General features: G+C 50.1%; 1 protein-coding gene and 1 long non-coding RNA gene across 4 annotated transcripts in view; both read right to left on the minus strand.

The window, feature by feature from the left end:
* Luzp1 (leucine zipper protein 1) overlaps positions 1-88 on the minus strand; it is an 82,936-nt gene extending 82,848 nt beyond the window's left edge. For both annotated transcript variants that reach the window (XM_005394749.1, XM_005394750.2), the window contains exon 1: positions 13-88. The gene's annotated coding sequence lies outside the window, so the exon portion shown is untranslated. The remainder of the gene's footprint in view (positions 1-12) is intronic.
* An 859-nt stretch (positions 89-947) lies between these two features.
* LOC106149700 lies at positions 948-6,020 on the minus strand. Of its 2 annotated transcripts, none has more exons than XR_001236022.1 (2): positions 5,610-6,020; positions 948-2,049 (listed from the first exon to the last, which is right to left on the minus strand). It is a non-coding gene; the product is annotated as an uncharacterized LOC106149700 (long non-coding RNA). The 2 variants fall into 2 exon arrangements; XR_001236021.1 differs by lacking the exon at positions 5,610-6,020 and adding an exon at positions 2,922-3,068.
* Positions 6,021-15,185: the final 9,165 nt, after the last annotated feature.

Consider the following 15,185-nt stretch of genomic DNA (forward strand, 5'->3'; position numbering starts at 1 on the left):
CAGACCCCGCACCTCGGCGGCTCTGGCCCGCGCTCCCGCCAGCCGAGGGCTCAGGCGCTCGGCTCCCAGCGGCCGGCGCCTCCTCCGGCTCCCCGGGACTGACAATGAGGGGCGGGGCCACAAGTGACGTCGACGCCCAAGAGGCGTGGTTTGAAGTGTGGGCGGGGCTTTTCGTCTGGTCCCGCCCCCTACGTCCTCTCCCCCTGTCCCCCAGCCCTGTACTGTATTTGAACTCTGCCAAGTTCAAGGACCAGGGTCTGTAGTAGACTCCCAGGGAACTGGACATGGAAGATAGAACGCCCTACTTTCAAGAGGGACACTCTCAGAGGGTTTGTGAGGATTAAATGAGATAATCCATGGAAAGTGTTTAGCCCAAGGCCTGGTACAGAGTAATCAAGCAAAAAAATACTACAGTACTTCTGTTATTCAGCAAATGTCAACTTGGACTGAGAAGGCGTGGCCTCCAAGCTGGAGGTGGTGGCGCCTGCCCGTAACCCCAACACTGGGACAACTGAGGCAGAAGAATCCCAAGTTTGAGGTCAGTCTGAGTGACATAGCAGGACCCTCAAAAAAACAAAAATAAAAAAGCATGCATTCCAGTTCCCAGGCTCTGCTACTCATTCATCCTAGAAAAGTCTTTTCCCGTCTGTGTTCTCCATTTGCACCTTCTATAACATGGGAAGAGGCAATAACCACCAGATGATCTCAGGAGTCCTTCCCGTGACTCCAGACACACTCCCCTGCGGCTCTGCTATGTCCAAACTACTTAGGGTCCAGAGAAGGGATGTTGCAGACATCCACCTGAATACAGGCCACAACCAGAGACACTGTTCCTCACAGATCCTCCCACATGCTGGCACCCAGCAGCACCCACAAGCTGGGACACAGATGCACAGAGGGCTGCTTCCTCTTTGACTGCAGCAGCACGGTTAGTCTCTTGAGACATCTCTTGTGTAAGCTCTTTATTGCCAGTGGAATAAAGGCCAAAGCCCTGGCCTGACATGATCACATACACACATACATACCTTTTCACACTCTCATTCTCTCTCTCTCTCTCTCTCTCTCTCATTTACACAAACTCCCCGTAGCACACCCACTGCTTTCCCACATCTGCCCTTTGCTCATGCTCTTTCCTGTTGTCATCTCATCACACAAGCCCTCCTAGCCGCCCCTGGCCAGAAGCCACTCCTCCTTGCTCTGAATACCCAGGGACGTTGAGCTGAACCCTCCTGTGGGCATGGACACATTACAACTTCTATCAAATGGATTTGTTCAGTTTGTTTCTTAGCTCTTTCTGGCGATGAGAAGCCACACATGTTTGTAGAGCTCAAGTACTGATGTCAGAAAACTCTGGGGTCATATACCCTTCTTCTGACTCCAGGAGCTCTCTGAACCTCAGTCTCCTGTCTGTAAAATGGGGCTGATAGTACAGTCTTTGTAGTGTGTGTTTTAAAATTACATGTGCTACTGTGTGAAAAGTACAGTATTCCACAAATGATACGGTGGCTATTCCTATTTTCAATATTTACTGCCGGGCACGGTGGCACACACCTGTAATCCCAGCACTCGGGAGGTTGAGGCACAAGAGAACTGCATAGAGAGACCCTGTCTCAAAAAGACAAAAAAAAAAAAGAAAATCTCAGTATTTACTATCGTCAATATTTCCTGTCCTGATACCACACACACCCCTGTGATAATCTACCCAATCATTTCATGATGGAGGATTTTCAAAGGTCTGGGATAGGAGGAGCTTGCTGATAGTGGCCTTGCAAAGCACTGCCATTGGAACAGGAGCCAGCATATCCCAGGTGGATTCTGCAGTCACATCTGAGGCCCCAGAACATCTCTGACAAGCGGCACCCCTCCAGGTTGGGGACAGCTGCGAGTTCTCCCTGTAAGCTGTTTGCGGCACAGCTGACCCGGTTCTGCCTCATGCGTTTCTCTTCTCACGTTCTTTATGGAGAGATGGATCTGAGTGAAACTGCCCTTGGCATCTCCACAGTCCTCCAGGAGAGCTGCAGCAAAACACTGGGCGTTTCCAGAGCTGGCCTGTGGGAAGAGGGGAAGGGCTTTGCAGTTCTGATTAATTTCCTGTGCTGCGGACAGGCAAATAGCTGTCCTGAAATGCCTGGGCTAGTCCTCAAGGGCCCCTAACAAATTGTGGCTTATTTTTAGAATAGGAGATTCAAAAATGCTACTTCCCATGAAGAGTAAGCATGGCCACAGGATTGCTGCAGGCACAGAAAGGCCCTTTCCTGAGCCCCTTCTGTCTGCTGACACCGATGCCAAGAACTGCAAGCCCTAGGAAGGCAGAATCCAGCACACGGAGAGGGATCAGCGGGCGGAACTTTCTCTGGACGTATGACTTCATCAGTCACTTATACATCCACTCACAGCAAAAACTTTCAGTCAGGACAGAGGAGGAGTCAAATGCTAGCTCCACTGCTGGACCAGTTGTATAACCTTGAGCTTTCAAAGTCTCTGCACCTCAGTTTCTCATCTGCCAAATGGGACTAATAATAGTACTTATCTCACATGATGGCTACCGAGATTCAACATGGAATGAAATAACACGTGGAAGAGCTTAGTTCAGAGCCTCACACCCAGTTCAGGCCAGGAAATGGTGGTTACTGTTACAGTTTTCACAGGCCCTCAAAGTAAGTACGCATGTCTCCCATGTGCTGGCCTCTGAGCTGGAAGTGTAAGAGGCTGGGCCTCTAGACTCTCTCTCAGTAAAAAGAACAGGGTAGATTTGCATGAATAAGCAAGGAAAAGTATCTCCGGGGCCTTGTTAAGTGGAAAGAGGAAGAATAAATTGCAGAATCACAGATTATTAGGGTCCCATAGTTGTAACTTATAATATATGGTTAATTGATGCATAAAAAATAAGAGAAGATAAAGAACTAAATGGAGACTTTTACCTTTTCTCTTTCCCTTTGCTTTGCTTTTCTCTATGTGCATACAGTATGAACTTTCAAAAAGGATTTTACAGCTGTACGTGGTGGTGCACACCTGTAATCACAGCACTTGGGAGGCTGAGGCAGGAGGATCACTGTGAATTCAAGGCCAGCCTGAACTGCATAGGGAAACCCTGTCTCAAAAAAAAAAAAAAAAAACAGTTTTACTAGGAGCTAGGTGTGGTGGTACATGCCTATAATCCCAGCACTCTGGGAGGCTGAGGCAGGATCACAAATTCAGCCCAGCCTGGACAATTTAGTGACTTAGCAAGACTCTGTCCCAAAATAAAAAATAAAAAAAGAACTGGGAATGTAGCTCGGTGCAAAGGCCCTGAGTTTAATCCCTAGTACCATAAAATAAAGTCATAAAGGGTTGGGATAGAGTATCTACCTAATATGTAGGAGGCCCTGGGTTTGATCTCTAGCACTACCAAAACATAAAATACTTTTTCAAAATAAAAATAAAAATAAAAAGGGCTAGGGGTGTAGCTTAGTGGTAGAGTGTTTGCCTAACATGCAACAAGGCCCTGGGTTCAATCCCTGGTAACAGAAAGGAAAAAAAAAAACAGACTTTACTAAATGTTAAGAGGAAGGACAGGAGGTAAAAATACAGACACAAGGCAGGTATATCAGCAGAGGGCATCTATGCCAACTAGGCACACTGCAGTAGAAAGTTCCACAGGCCCCATCTCAATCTTTGGGGGATCCAAGAGACAGGGTCTGACAACAGAACCTTCTCCCCAGGACTCCTGGCCTTATCAACCTTTCATTCATTCACTCATTCATAGCAAAAGCTTTGGCATAGGATAAATCAAGATTCAAAATTCCAGGGGCTGGGGTGTAGCTCAGTGGTAGAGCATGTACTTGACATGTACTAGACCCTGGGTTTAATACCTCACCTGAAAAAAAAAAAAAGAAAAGAAAAAGAAAAAGATTCAAATCCCAGGTACACCATGTACCAGCTGGCAATCTTCTTTACTACCAATTGAAATATTAATCTCCTCTGGAAACACCGTCACATACACACCCAGAAGGGATCTGGGCATCCCTCAGCCCAGCCAAAATGACACATGAAATTAACCACCCTGCTGTCCCATGCTGCCCTTCCCCTCCCAAAGAATAACAAGATGTCAGCATCTTGTGGCTACTGTGACTAAATTTGCACTTTCATTTTCCTCCACCGTACCTTTCTGCAATTTAAATTTTTTCTTTTTACAAGCAGCAATATTACTTTGTCATCAGGAAGAAGGTAGTAAAAGCACATATAAAAAGAATGCTAACCTAGCTAGGGTGGATTCACTTTTGTTGGTTTGCAAACAATAAATTATAACCCAACACAGTAGAGGCCAGGAGCAAAATCTCAGAGGAATCACAGAAAGAGAGGGCAGAGATAAAAATTACCCTCCACTCACCTCCTGCTCCCCAAAGGGCATGATGTTAAGTCCCCTCACATTTCGGTGTTCCCCCCACTGCGTGTATTTCATTCATTCATTCCACGAACATTTCTGGGTTCTCTACCATAAACCAAGAATAGTTCTGAGTGCCTCACTCTACTATGGCATGTCGGCTGCAGGGGGTGGGGTCACCGTCGCTATCACGAAGATTTGTGATACAAGGCTCAGAGAGGTACAGTACTAGGCCAAAGTTACACACTGAGTGAGCGTCAAACCAGAACCTGGGCAACATCAAAGCCCAAGTCTCAGAGAAAGTGAAAATCTGTGCTAATGCCCAAGGGCTGTTCGTCAGCTGGCCTCGGGCAAGTCGCTGATCTTTCCTGGGCAGCAGTTTCCCTCCTCTGAGGATAAGGGCATGCGTAGATGTTTTGTGCAAAGTAAGTGCTTCTTGGTTGTCACACATAATAGAAAGGAAAGCCATTATCTCTGCTCTTCAGGAACCGGATCTCGCTTTCATCTGTGGGTCTCTTGGTACTCTCTCCACCGGTGTTTATTTCCACTCCTATTCCACTCTTATTAGCGCACGGAGGACCAGCTTCCTAGCAGGAACCCGGCTGGCCTGGCATGCATCCCTCCAACCCTTCAGTCTTTTCTTCACTCCATAAGGAATGGCTGCACGCCCCACACGTGCCAGTGCTACACAGACCTCACTACAGCGAAGGCCCCTGCCTCCCTGGACTGTGGGTCTGGCCAAGTGGAGAGACAGGACCACCTACAATTACAGAATGACAGATTCACTAAATGCCACTAGGGATCAAAGCATGGGCTGTGAGGGATTGAGAGGTGCAGAGCGGGTCCTAATTGAATCTAGGAGACAAGGGAAGGCTTCCTAGAGGAGGTTTCCTGGAGGCTCAGAGACGTTAAGGAATCTGCTCAAGGTCACACAGCTGGTAAATGGAAAAGAGGGGATTTCAGCCCAGGAATACTTGACTCCAAAGATCGCGCTCTGCTAAAAAGCACTGCCTTGCACCTCCTGTCTTTTTCTGCCCTCGCTCTTACTGGTGAGGAGAGGAAGGTCTGTCCGACAGAACAGCCCCGTGTTCTGGAGGTCCCCCAGGTACCTGAACCGCCCCCCCCGCCCCAACCTCCCAAGAACTTGGAGCGAAACCACGGATTCAAGGCACGCACTTTAGAATCCAACAGACCTCAGGCAGAATCCCAGCCTGCAGCGCGCTAGCCGCGACCTTGGACCACTCACCTACAAACCCTGAGTCCTCAGCATCTCTCCTCCCCAAAGAGAGCGCTGGACGCCCCTCGCCTCCCTCCCCAGCCCTAGCTGCACTGCGGCTCTGTGTGAGGAGCCGGAGTCGGAGCCCGCGGGACGCACGCAGCCTCCCCGCGCAACGCTAAGGAGCCGGTGCGGCGGGGAGGGCGCTGCAGCTGCCGAAGTGACAGCTCCGCGTCGCCCGCCCGCCCGGGCGGCCTGGGAAGCCCAGGGCCCGGGCCTGCTCCCCGCCTTTCCCACCCACCGGGCAGGGCGTTCCCCCCAGCCGGCTTCCTGCAGCCGAAGGACGGGGAGGAGGGAAGGCGCGGAGGGGCCCGGGCCTGGCAGGCTTGGTTCCTGGCTTTCTCTGCGCGTTTCCTGAGCAGGACGGGCCGGGGGATGGGACCCAGCAAACCTCCTTCCCCGGGAGCGCAGCCAGGAAACCGCGTCCTTGTGAACCGGGCTCCTCCTCTATGCCGGGAATGGTGCGAAGGCCGAGCATAATCTCTGGGTGCTTACAGCGGGGTGTGAGGCCACCCCTAACCCCACGAGGGGCCGAGACCAAATGGCAGGCTCCAGACCCCACAAGAAATGAGATTCCGACCCTGTGATGTAAGTTTATTAACTCCATCCTTTGGAGGCGAAAACTGAGGCTTTACAAAATAAAGGAACTTACCCGAGGCCATGGTAAATATATTACTACTAATAAAAGAGTGTGCTTAAGACACACCAGGTCCTGGGCTGCAGAGCTACATGTATTCATGTCTGAGTCCTCCTGATGTAGGAAGATAAATATTGTCCCTGTTTTATAACTGAAGAAATCCGGGACCAGAGAGGCCAACCGGCTTGTCTAACATCACACAGCTACTAAGTTACAGAGCTGGGGATTTTCTCCAGTCTCCTGTTTGCAAGGCTCAGGCCATTCACCATCCTATTTCCTCATTACAGTTGAGTAACGCGAGAGCCAAGGTCTTGCCTCATTTGTTTCTGGGTCTGCAAATGCCCACCCAGAACTTGGCACAAAGCAGGTACTCGTGGGTGACTACAGAACCCAGCTTAGAAGCTCAAACTTAGAAGGACTGGTAAGGGGCATTGCCTGAGCCCTAGAACCCTCAGCCTCTGCATAAATACTTCCTGGCATATGAACCCCTGTGGATAAATACACTTGGTTTAAAGTGTAGATGCTCCTGTGTGTGTGTATATGGGTGTGTGTGCACACATATGTGTGTGCATGTGTGTTTACTGGAGACTGAACTCAGAGGCTCACACATGCTAGACAAGGCCTCTACCTCTGCACTATACCCTCAGCCATTTTATTTTATTTTATTTTTGTCTTTTCAAGACAAGGTCTCGCTATGCAGTTCAGGCTGGCCTTGAGCTCACTTTGTAGCCCAGGAAGGTCTTAAACTCACAATGATCCTCCTGCCTCAGCCTCCTGAGTGCTGGGATTATACGCATGTGCCACTATGCCCACCCAACCATTTTATATTTTTAAATTTTATTTTATTTTGAGACAGGGTCCCGCTAAGTTGCTCAGGCGAGACTCAAACTTATGATCATCCTGCTTCAGCCTCCTGGGTGGGAGGGTTACTCTCGTGGACCACCACACGCGGCAAACCCTGGTTCCTCACAAACAAGGCAAGACCATTCCCTTCTGTGGATATTGTGGTATTCGTAGCCATTTAAGAAGGGAGAATGGCTCAATAATTTTAAGTTCCTAGTGAACTGGAACAAGGGCAGCTATTCACTGAAGATGTCCCCCATCCATGTATATACAGTTATTTTAGAGAAAAACAGCCCAGACGACATTTTTCCAGCACTCCTTGCAATTAGGTACGTGACTAATTTTCTCCAGCGGGACACAGGCAGAGAGGATGTGCGCTGAATCCAGGACAAAGTGGTTACGAAGTATGCACGCTCTCTTTTTTCTCTCCCATCTGTCACTCGGGTGCCAGAACCAGAGTGGCCTTGGAGCCATGTATTGGATGTGGCAGAGCCTCAGTCAACTTGACTGCATGTTGAACTAACTTCTGGCGTATTTCGGCATTGTGATTCAGGGTTCACCTCTTACGGCGGTTAAATAATTCAGTCAATGCACCACTAACTTGGGTTCGCCGTTACATCCGCCACCAAACAGCCGCGATGCTGTTCATGCAGAAGATGCGGAAAGACACCATCTAGCACCCCGGGCAACCAGCTGGCTCAGCATGTCTGAAAGTCTCTGTTCATCTCATTAATGGATTATGTCCTGCCTATTCCAAAAAAAGGATTTTGAGGTGGTTTCCACTGCAGCCTCAAGACCATTTGATCCATAATTAAAGAGCAAGAATAAAGGACTGATGAATGCCCGGGCAGAAGGCCAGTGGAGAAGGAAGGGAGAAAGATGAAAACATAACAAAATACGGCAGAGATGTTAGGCTAAGTTTCTTAAGGATAGCAACTGTGATAGAGGAAGGAAAAAAAAAAAAAATCACAGCTCTGAGTTTCCTGGCAGTCAAAGCAATGAAGGAAATAGGATGTGTTTGAAAATGTATAGGAAATAGTAAACACATCGTTAAGTACCCAGACCCTGGCCCTAGACTCTGGTGTTTTGAAATCCATCTCTGCCACTTACTACCACACAAGTTTAAGCAGTTATGAACTTCTCTGTGTTTCTGTGTCTTTATCAGAAAAAATGGAGATGGTACACAGATGGGAGGAGTAAATGCATGAAGGCATATTCAGTTCTCATAACAGGCCTGCCATGTGGTAAACTGTATCTAAGAATTAACTACTGGGCTGGGAGTATGGCTTAGTAGTAAAGCATATGCATGTGTGAAGGCATTGCCTTCAATCCTCAGCACCAGGAAAAAAGAATCAACCATTGCTATGATATGATTAGAAGAATCAGGCCAGTGACTGGGGAGAGAGAAATTTATCCCTGCACTAAATTCTCAGGGAAATGTATTCTACAAGGAGCCCTAACTAATGCAATGGAAGTGACAACTGCTGGGCCATGTGTCACATGTTTCTGTCATTGGCTTTTGACCCAGACAGGCCTTTGTACTCTGCTCACTGGGTAATTCTGGGGGCAAGGTACTGGGGTGACCTAGGACCCAAATTGCCTTTCTGCTGACCTGTCCACAGGGCAGGTAAATGTAGTGGGGTGGAGGGGAGAGGTGTTGGGTCAGACAGACCCAGGCATGTTTATTAACCTCTTAGACCTCAGTTTCTTCATCTATATAGTGGGGAGAATCATAAATGGGACCTACCTGAGACAGGCACCATAAGGATTTACAAACGAATGTACATAAAACATGGACTTGTTTTATGGGAAGCTTCAGCGCACACCCACACCCGCAAGATAAGGAAGAAACCAACAAAATAAAACAGAGATTCTTACCTGGAAATCCTGGACTAAGGAGAATAGTGTTCAATATTTCAACAAGTGGAACAGACAAAGGTAGCTTTTCTCTAGGAAGCCGCCCTCGGCTGAACGAGCAGTCTCTTCACTTCTGGTTGGACTTCGGGGCTCTAATCCAGTGTGGGGCCAGCCCAGGCCCACTCTGGCCTGAAGAGGAACTGCAGAGCCAGAGCGGTCTCAGGCTGTGCTGTTGGGGACTTCCTGGGGACCCAGCCCTGAGCTTTGCACACACTGCAAGTCCAGCCCCCACGGCAGTCAGGAAAGGCGGCCCTCATCCATAATCCCACTTTAAAGATGAGCAAACTAAGGCAAAGTTTGGCAAACGGATCTGGTCATGGTCACACAGCCAAGAAGTGGCAAACCGGGACCTGGCGTCGCTGTATGTGCCTAACCACTGGGCTAACCCGGTCCGGCCCACCACCTTGAGCCAGGACTCCGTTTGCCACTTAGCCAAGCTCCCTCTTCCTAGGTTGCCAGTGCACACCTAGGGTCTTCTAAGATCACTCAGTCCTCCTCCCTGGCCCCAGGGGCTCGGCCAGCACAGCAAATACCCCTGGGTGCCCCGAGCCGATGAGAGGCCCTGGTGGGTGGAGAATCAGCCTCCACTGTATCCAGCCTGCAGCCCCTATGTGCCGCCTCCAGCCTGTCCCACTCCATTCCACAGCCTGAGTGACAGCGCCTGGCCCAGCTGCGTCATTCCCTCGCTGAATTACCTTCCACGGCTCTCTGTGGGTTCCAGGCTGAGGTCAAAGTTGAGAGCTTGGTTTAATCCCCAAGGCCCAGCCTACTTCTTCTCCAACCCTCTTTGTTGTCGCAGCAGCACCCAAACCATTCACATTTTCCAGCTTCAGAGCCTTTGGACTCGGAGTTTCCTGTGTGGTGTGAGATTTTTAAAAATGTGAATGAGCCTGGGACGATGGGGCATGCTTGTAATCCCGGTGCTCTGGGAAGAAGTCCAGCCTGGGCAACTTAGCGAGTTAGCAAGATCCTATTTCAAAATGAAAAAAAATTTAAAGATAAAAACGGCCAGCGAGGAGAGGTAGGTCAGTGTGAAGGCCCTAGGTTCAACCCCCACTATTTAAAAAAAAGTGTGAATGAGCCGCTGGTCCTAAACGGAGCTTCAAGCTGTCAGACTGCATTAGTCACACTTTCTGGGGCGGTGGCAGAGATCCCTGCTGTCTGGAGGAAACTGCTCTGTTGGGCTGGAATTGTCCACTATCCGCCTAGGAAGTGAGCACCAGCACCCGGCTCTGTGGAGACACCCCCGCCCCTCCCCGCCTTATCTTGCACCGGTTCTGTTCCCCAGGCTAACCTTGTGAGCTAGGTGTCGGGCAGGTCCCAGCAGCAAAGGGGAGCTAGGTCTCTTGATGCCCGTGTCCTAGTTTTTAACCACTACTTCCTCGGCTGTGGCAGAATCCACCCCTGCACGTGTCTGTGATGTACACAGTGGCCCAGCGCTGTCCCTGAGAGGACACAGGCTTCCCACCCTCCTATTTCGCGCTCGCTAGGGAAAACTGCTGTGCCTTCTCCTGGTGCCTCTGCGCCACCTGGTGGACACATCTGGAATGGACCAATTTCTGACCCCCACCTCAGGCTCTGAGGAGCCCTAGGGTGGATGCGTGGTCCACTTTGCAAAATTCAAATTCTCAAACTTCTCAAAGGCAACACTTTATTCCAGTCCACATCCCTTTCTGAAACCCCCGGGCCTTCCTCTTCCTGCAGTTTTGAGAAAGGCAGAAGTTGGTTCCATCCCACTGTGAACTAACAGGTTTGTCCTGGTCCCTTTCTGGATGAGGTTCACTTGCATAAAATAAAAGGCGGAGAGGGAATGTGCCCATTGGGTCTGACCCTCTAGGATCTGTGTCTAAAGTGATACTGTCTCCCTCCTCAGCTCAGCAGAACGTAAGGTCCAGGAGAGCAGGAAAGTTGCTTAGCTCATTCAATCTCAAGTGCCTGGGGTTGTGCTTAGTTTGCCGGAGATGTTTTATTGGGTTTAAGGTTGTATAAACAGAAGCACTGTATAGGCAAAGAAGGAGGTGATGGTTCTGCCCATGTCTGGGTTAGTGTGTTCTGTTTTTAGATCAGAACTTTGAATGGGATGTGGAAGAATTAATTCATTAATTGGAGGATGAACAAGATGATGGCTGGGGAGAAATCTCAAAATCACATTTTACTGAGAAGAGCCAGAATATTGACCCAAGTATTAAAAAGAGATACATGTGCTCACGTGGTGGTGGTGGTGGGGTTGAGACAAGGTCTCACTGTGTAATTCAGGCTGGTCCTGAACTCAATACGTAGCCCGGCCTGGCTTTGAACTCATGGTGATCCTCCTGCCTCAGCCTCCTGAGTGCTGGGATTACAGGTGTGCACCACCATGTCCAGCTCATGCGCCCAAATTTAAACACCTAAAGAGGGGATCTGGGAAAGAGGGCTTGCATAACGAGGCAGCAGGTTCTGCCCCTTCGCCTAGATTTTTTTTTCTCCAATTGAAGAATAGGCCTGTGTTTGTCTTCACTCTGTCCCTAACGAGCTTTATCACCTTAGCAAGTTCCTTCATCACTTTAAGCCTCAGCCTTCTAATGCATAAAATGGGCCCAACATGGGCCATGCAGGACTGTGGTGAGAAAGAAGCGGTATAAAGCTCTCTCTCTCTCTCTTTCTTTGCCAGGCCTGGAGGACCGAGCCCCGGATCTTTGCACTGAGCTCCATTCCCCACCCTCTGACACAGGGGCACAATGTATCACTACAGCACTAACTTGCCCAGGCTGGGCTCAAACTTGTGATCCTTCTGCCTCAGCCTCCCAGAGTGCTGGGATTACTGGTGTGTACCACTTGGCCCAGCTAAAGCACTCAAAATGCCTAGCACAAATCCCAGGGCCTTAATAGTGCTGGGTTAGTGTAACTATGGTTAAAAAACAAAAAGATCAGCAGGGCATGGTGGCGCACACCTGTAACCCTAGCATGCTGGGAGGTGGAGGCAGGAGGACTGCAAGTTTAAGCCCAGCCTGGGCAACTAAGGATGACCCTGTCTCAAAATTTTAAAAAATTTAAAAAAAACTTAAAATGGGCTGGGGGATATAGTTCAGTACAAAGATCCTGGATTAAGTCCCCAGTACCATAAAAAGTTGGAGTGAGTGCCCTGTCACTAGGTATATAAACAGGTTCAATGCTTAGGAGTCCAGCAATTGGCCCAAGAGTGGCTAAGGAAAGTGGTGCAAGCAAGTAGCTAGTGGTGCTGGCCCTTGGGTCTGATTGCCTGGTTATGAATCCCTGGTTTTGCTATTTAGTTGCAGTGATACCATGAGCAGATTATGCAACCATTTCAAACCTCAATCTACCCATCTGCAAAATGGGGATAATAGTAGTTCCGACTTCACCAAGTTGTTGGACGATCAAGGAGGGAAAACAGTCTGATGTTAGTGATTCTCACTGGGGTCATCCCAGATGGTCTTGAAGTTCCCCTCCCATCTGCCATCCTTCAGGTCTGGATTTCTACGCCTGCCCTAGGGAACAAAATGCAGGTTACCCTGTGAACCCTAATGCTGAGGGCTGCTTGCCTTGCTGGGGACTGTAAAAAGGGCACTGTTCCCTCCTGCCCCTTGTGACAGGAAGATGGCCATTGAAGGGGTGTAGGGGGCGGGGCGCAGGGCAGGCCTGGTGCAGGGCATGGTGTCTGGCTTTCCGGTCTGTTTCCTGCACTTTGGTCCCAGATGCACTATGAGGTTCAGGAAGATCCAACGCCACGTGGCGGGGCGGGGTGGGGTGGGGCAGAAGTTAGCTAACAGTACGGGCGGACCAGAGGCTGCCAGCAGGTACCCGAGGCCCAATCTGGCTCCCAGGCTTGCTTTGTGGTTGGCATGGTGACACGGTGTGTGCTTGGTTTTTAAATTCATTAGTTCCTCACGAGTAAACTGCCTCCTCCCCTCGTTCAGGGATCTCCCTGGTTCTGCATGCTGCAGTGTCAGATACAGTGCCAGCCTCCTGCCACCCTGTGAGGCTGGCGTTATTGTTATCTGTGTCAGGCAGAAGAACAAACTGAGGTACAGCAATATCAGGGACTGTAAAAAGGGCACTGTGCCCTTAAGTAAGTGAGCTGGTTGTGGTGGTGTGCTTGCAGTAGTCTGGAAGGCTGAGGCAGGAGGACTCCAAATCTGAGCTCAGTGTGGGCAACTTAGCAAGACTGTATCTCAAAATAAAAAATAAAAATAGGACTGGGGGTATACAGCTCAGTGTGAAGGCCTTAGGTTTAATTCCCCAGCACTACCCCACCATGACCACCAAAAAAAAAAAAAAAAAAAAAAAAAGAAGAATGCAAGGATGGAAAACCCGGGATAGTCATCCCATCTGACTGATTCCAAAACTGTGCTTTTGCCATGGCCCTCCGTTGCTCCTTATGTCCAAGTACCGTTTGGGCCCTGGCCACATTCTTTGGGAGCCAAGAACACAGACTCTGGGGTGCAACTGTCCAGCTTGCATGCTGGCTCCCCCACTTAGTAGCGCTGTGACATTGGGCAAATGATTGAGGCACTGGAAGCCCCTCATCTAGAGAACAAACATAGGACCCACTTCACGCGATGGAAGTGAGCTACTGTCCCAGAAAACGCTAGGGCACAGCTGGGCACACAGCCAGAGCTCCACAGACACCACCCGTGACCGCTTCGGTGAGCACAGGCTGGGTGCCAGGCGCCAAGGGACAAAGATCACCGAGTCGGGTCCTGGTGGGGGCTCGGCGTGGGGAGGGATTGAAGGGGTCAGAGGGCAGGGTGACGCGGCTGTAAAGGAGCTGGCTGTGAGAGCAAGAGGGCCATGGTGACTTTTCTGGGTCAACGGTGCCCAGATATCTGGTCAAATTTGAGGACTCACAGGCTGAACCCCGGGGCGTCACATGGCCGGGAAGACAGAAACGATGATGCCCGCCTGTAGTCCCAGCTACTCCAGGCAGAGGCAGTAGCATCCCTTAAGCCCAGCCTGGGCAGCACAGCAAGACCTCGTTTCCAAAAAATGTAAATAAACTGGTCTTTTGTTTGTTTGTGTTTGAGACAGGGTCCCGCTATAAAGCCCAGGCTGGCCTCGAACTTGTGGCAATCTTCCTGCCTCAGCCTCGCCAGTGCTGAAATTACAGGGATGCATCATCATGGCTGGCTTGTTGTAGTTTTAGAAACTAAACTGGCACGTGGCTCTGTGAGCAATGACTAGGTCCGGCTGGGAGGTGGGCCAGCTGGCATCGGATGCATTTGCAAATACCAGAAATTCGCAGCGTCCTGGGCTACATCAGGCTCCAGCCTGCTCCAGCCTCCCCCAGCGTCGCCTGTGCTGTGTGTCTGAGCCTGAGTGTGAAAGAAGTAGGATCGAGGGTGTGGTGGGAGGGGCTCCCCTACACAGACTCCTTCTGTGGCTGTGGGAAACGACCTTCCTTTGCTGTTGTGGTTTGTTTGCATTGGTTGGGGACTGAGCGCAGGGCCTTACACATGCTAGGCAAGCACTCCACCTCTGAGTGCCCCCCCAGCCCCCACAATTTATTTTGCATTTCACCATCACGAGGCCTGAAGAGTGGAGTTCTCCAGCTGCAGCAGCCAAGTCACAGCTCTCAGGTGACAGAGACAAGGACCGGCAAATATCTCCCTCCTGAGCCGGCCTATCCTTTAGTGACTGCAGGGAAAGTGAGGCCGTCTGAAGGACAGAGGAGTTGTGCTGGGACAGGCTAAGTGCTCAGCCCTGGCCTGGCTTCTTGCGGACACTGGGCTTGCCCAGGGTCCTCACCGGCCTCTAGCCTCAGCTGCTCATCTGTCTGACCCAGTTCTGTCCAACACCAACCGTCACGATAGATGAGATTCCAGCCCCAGGGCCAGTCACTTCCTCTTAAAATTATAAAAACAAAGACACTGGAAACAAGTCATTTGTAAATCTGGAAATGGGGTTCCATTCATTCATTCATTCACTCACTCACTCACTCAAGCACATATTTATCGAGCATCTAATATATGCCAGCCATGTGGTATGCTGGGGGTCAAATAGTGAACATGGAAATATCATCACCTTCAAGGAACTGGCACTGTAAAGGGGATCAGGCTGTGAGCAGGACTCACACTGTCTACCATCGTCAGGAATAAGCAATGAAGCCTGGCACGGAGGCGCACGCCTGTAATCCCAGCACTCAGGAGGCTGAG

The sequence above is a fragment of the Chinchilla lanigera genome, unplaced genomic scaffold (genome assembly GCF_000276665.1).
Source record: "Chinchilla lanigera isolate Chin_1 unplaced genomic scaffold, ChiLan1.0 scaffold00051, whole genome shotgun sequence".
NCBI classification, from domain to species: Eukaryota; Metazoa; Chordata; class Mammalia; order Rodentia; family Chinchillidae; genus Chinchilla; species Chinchilla lanigera.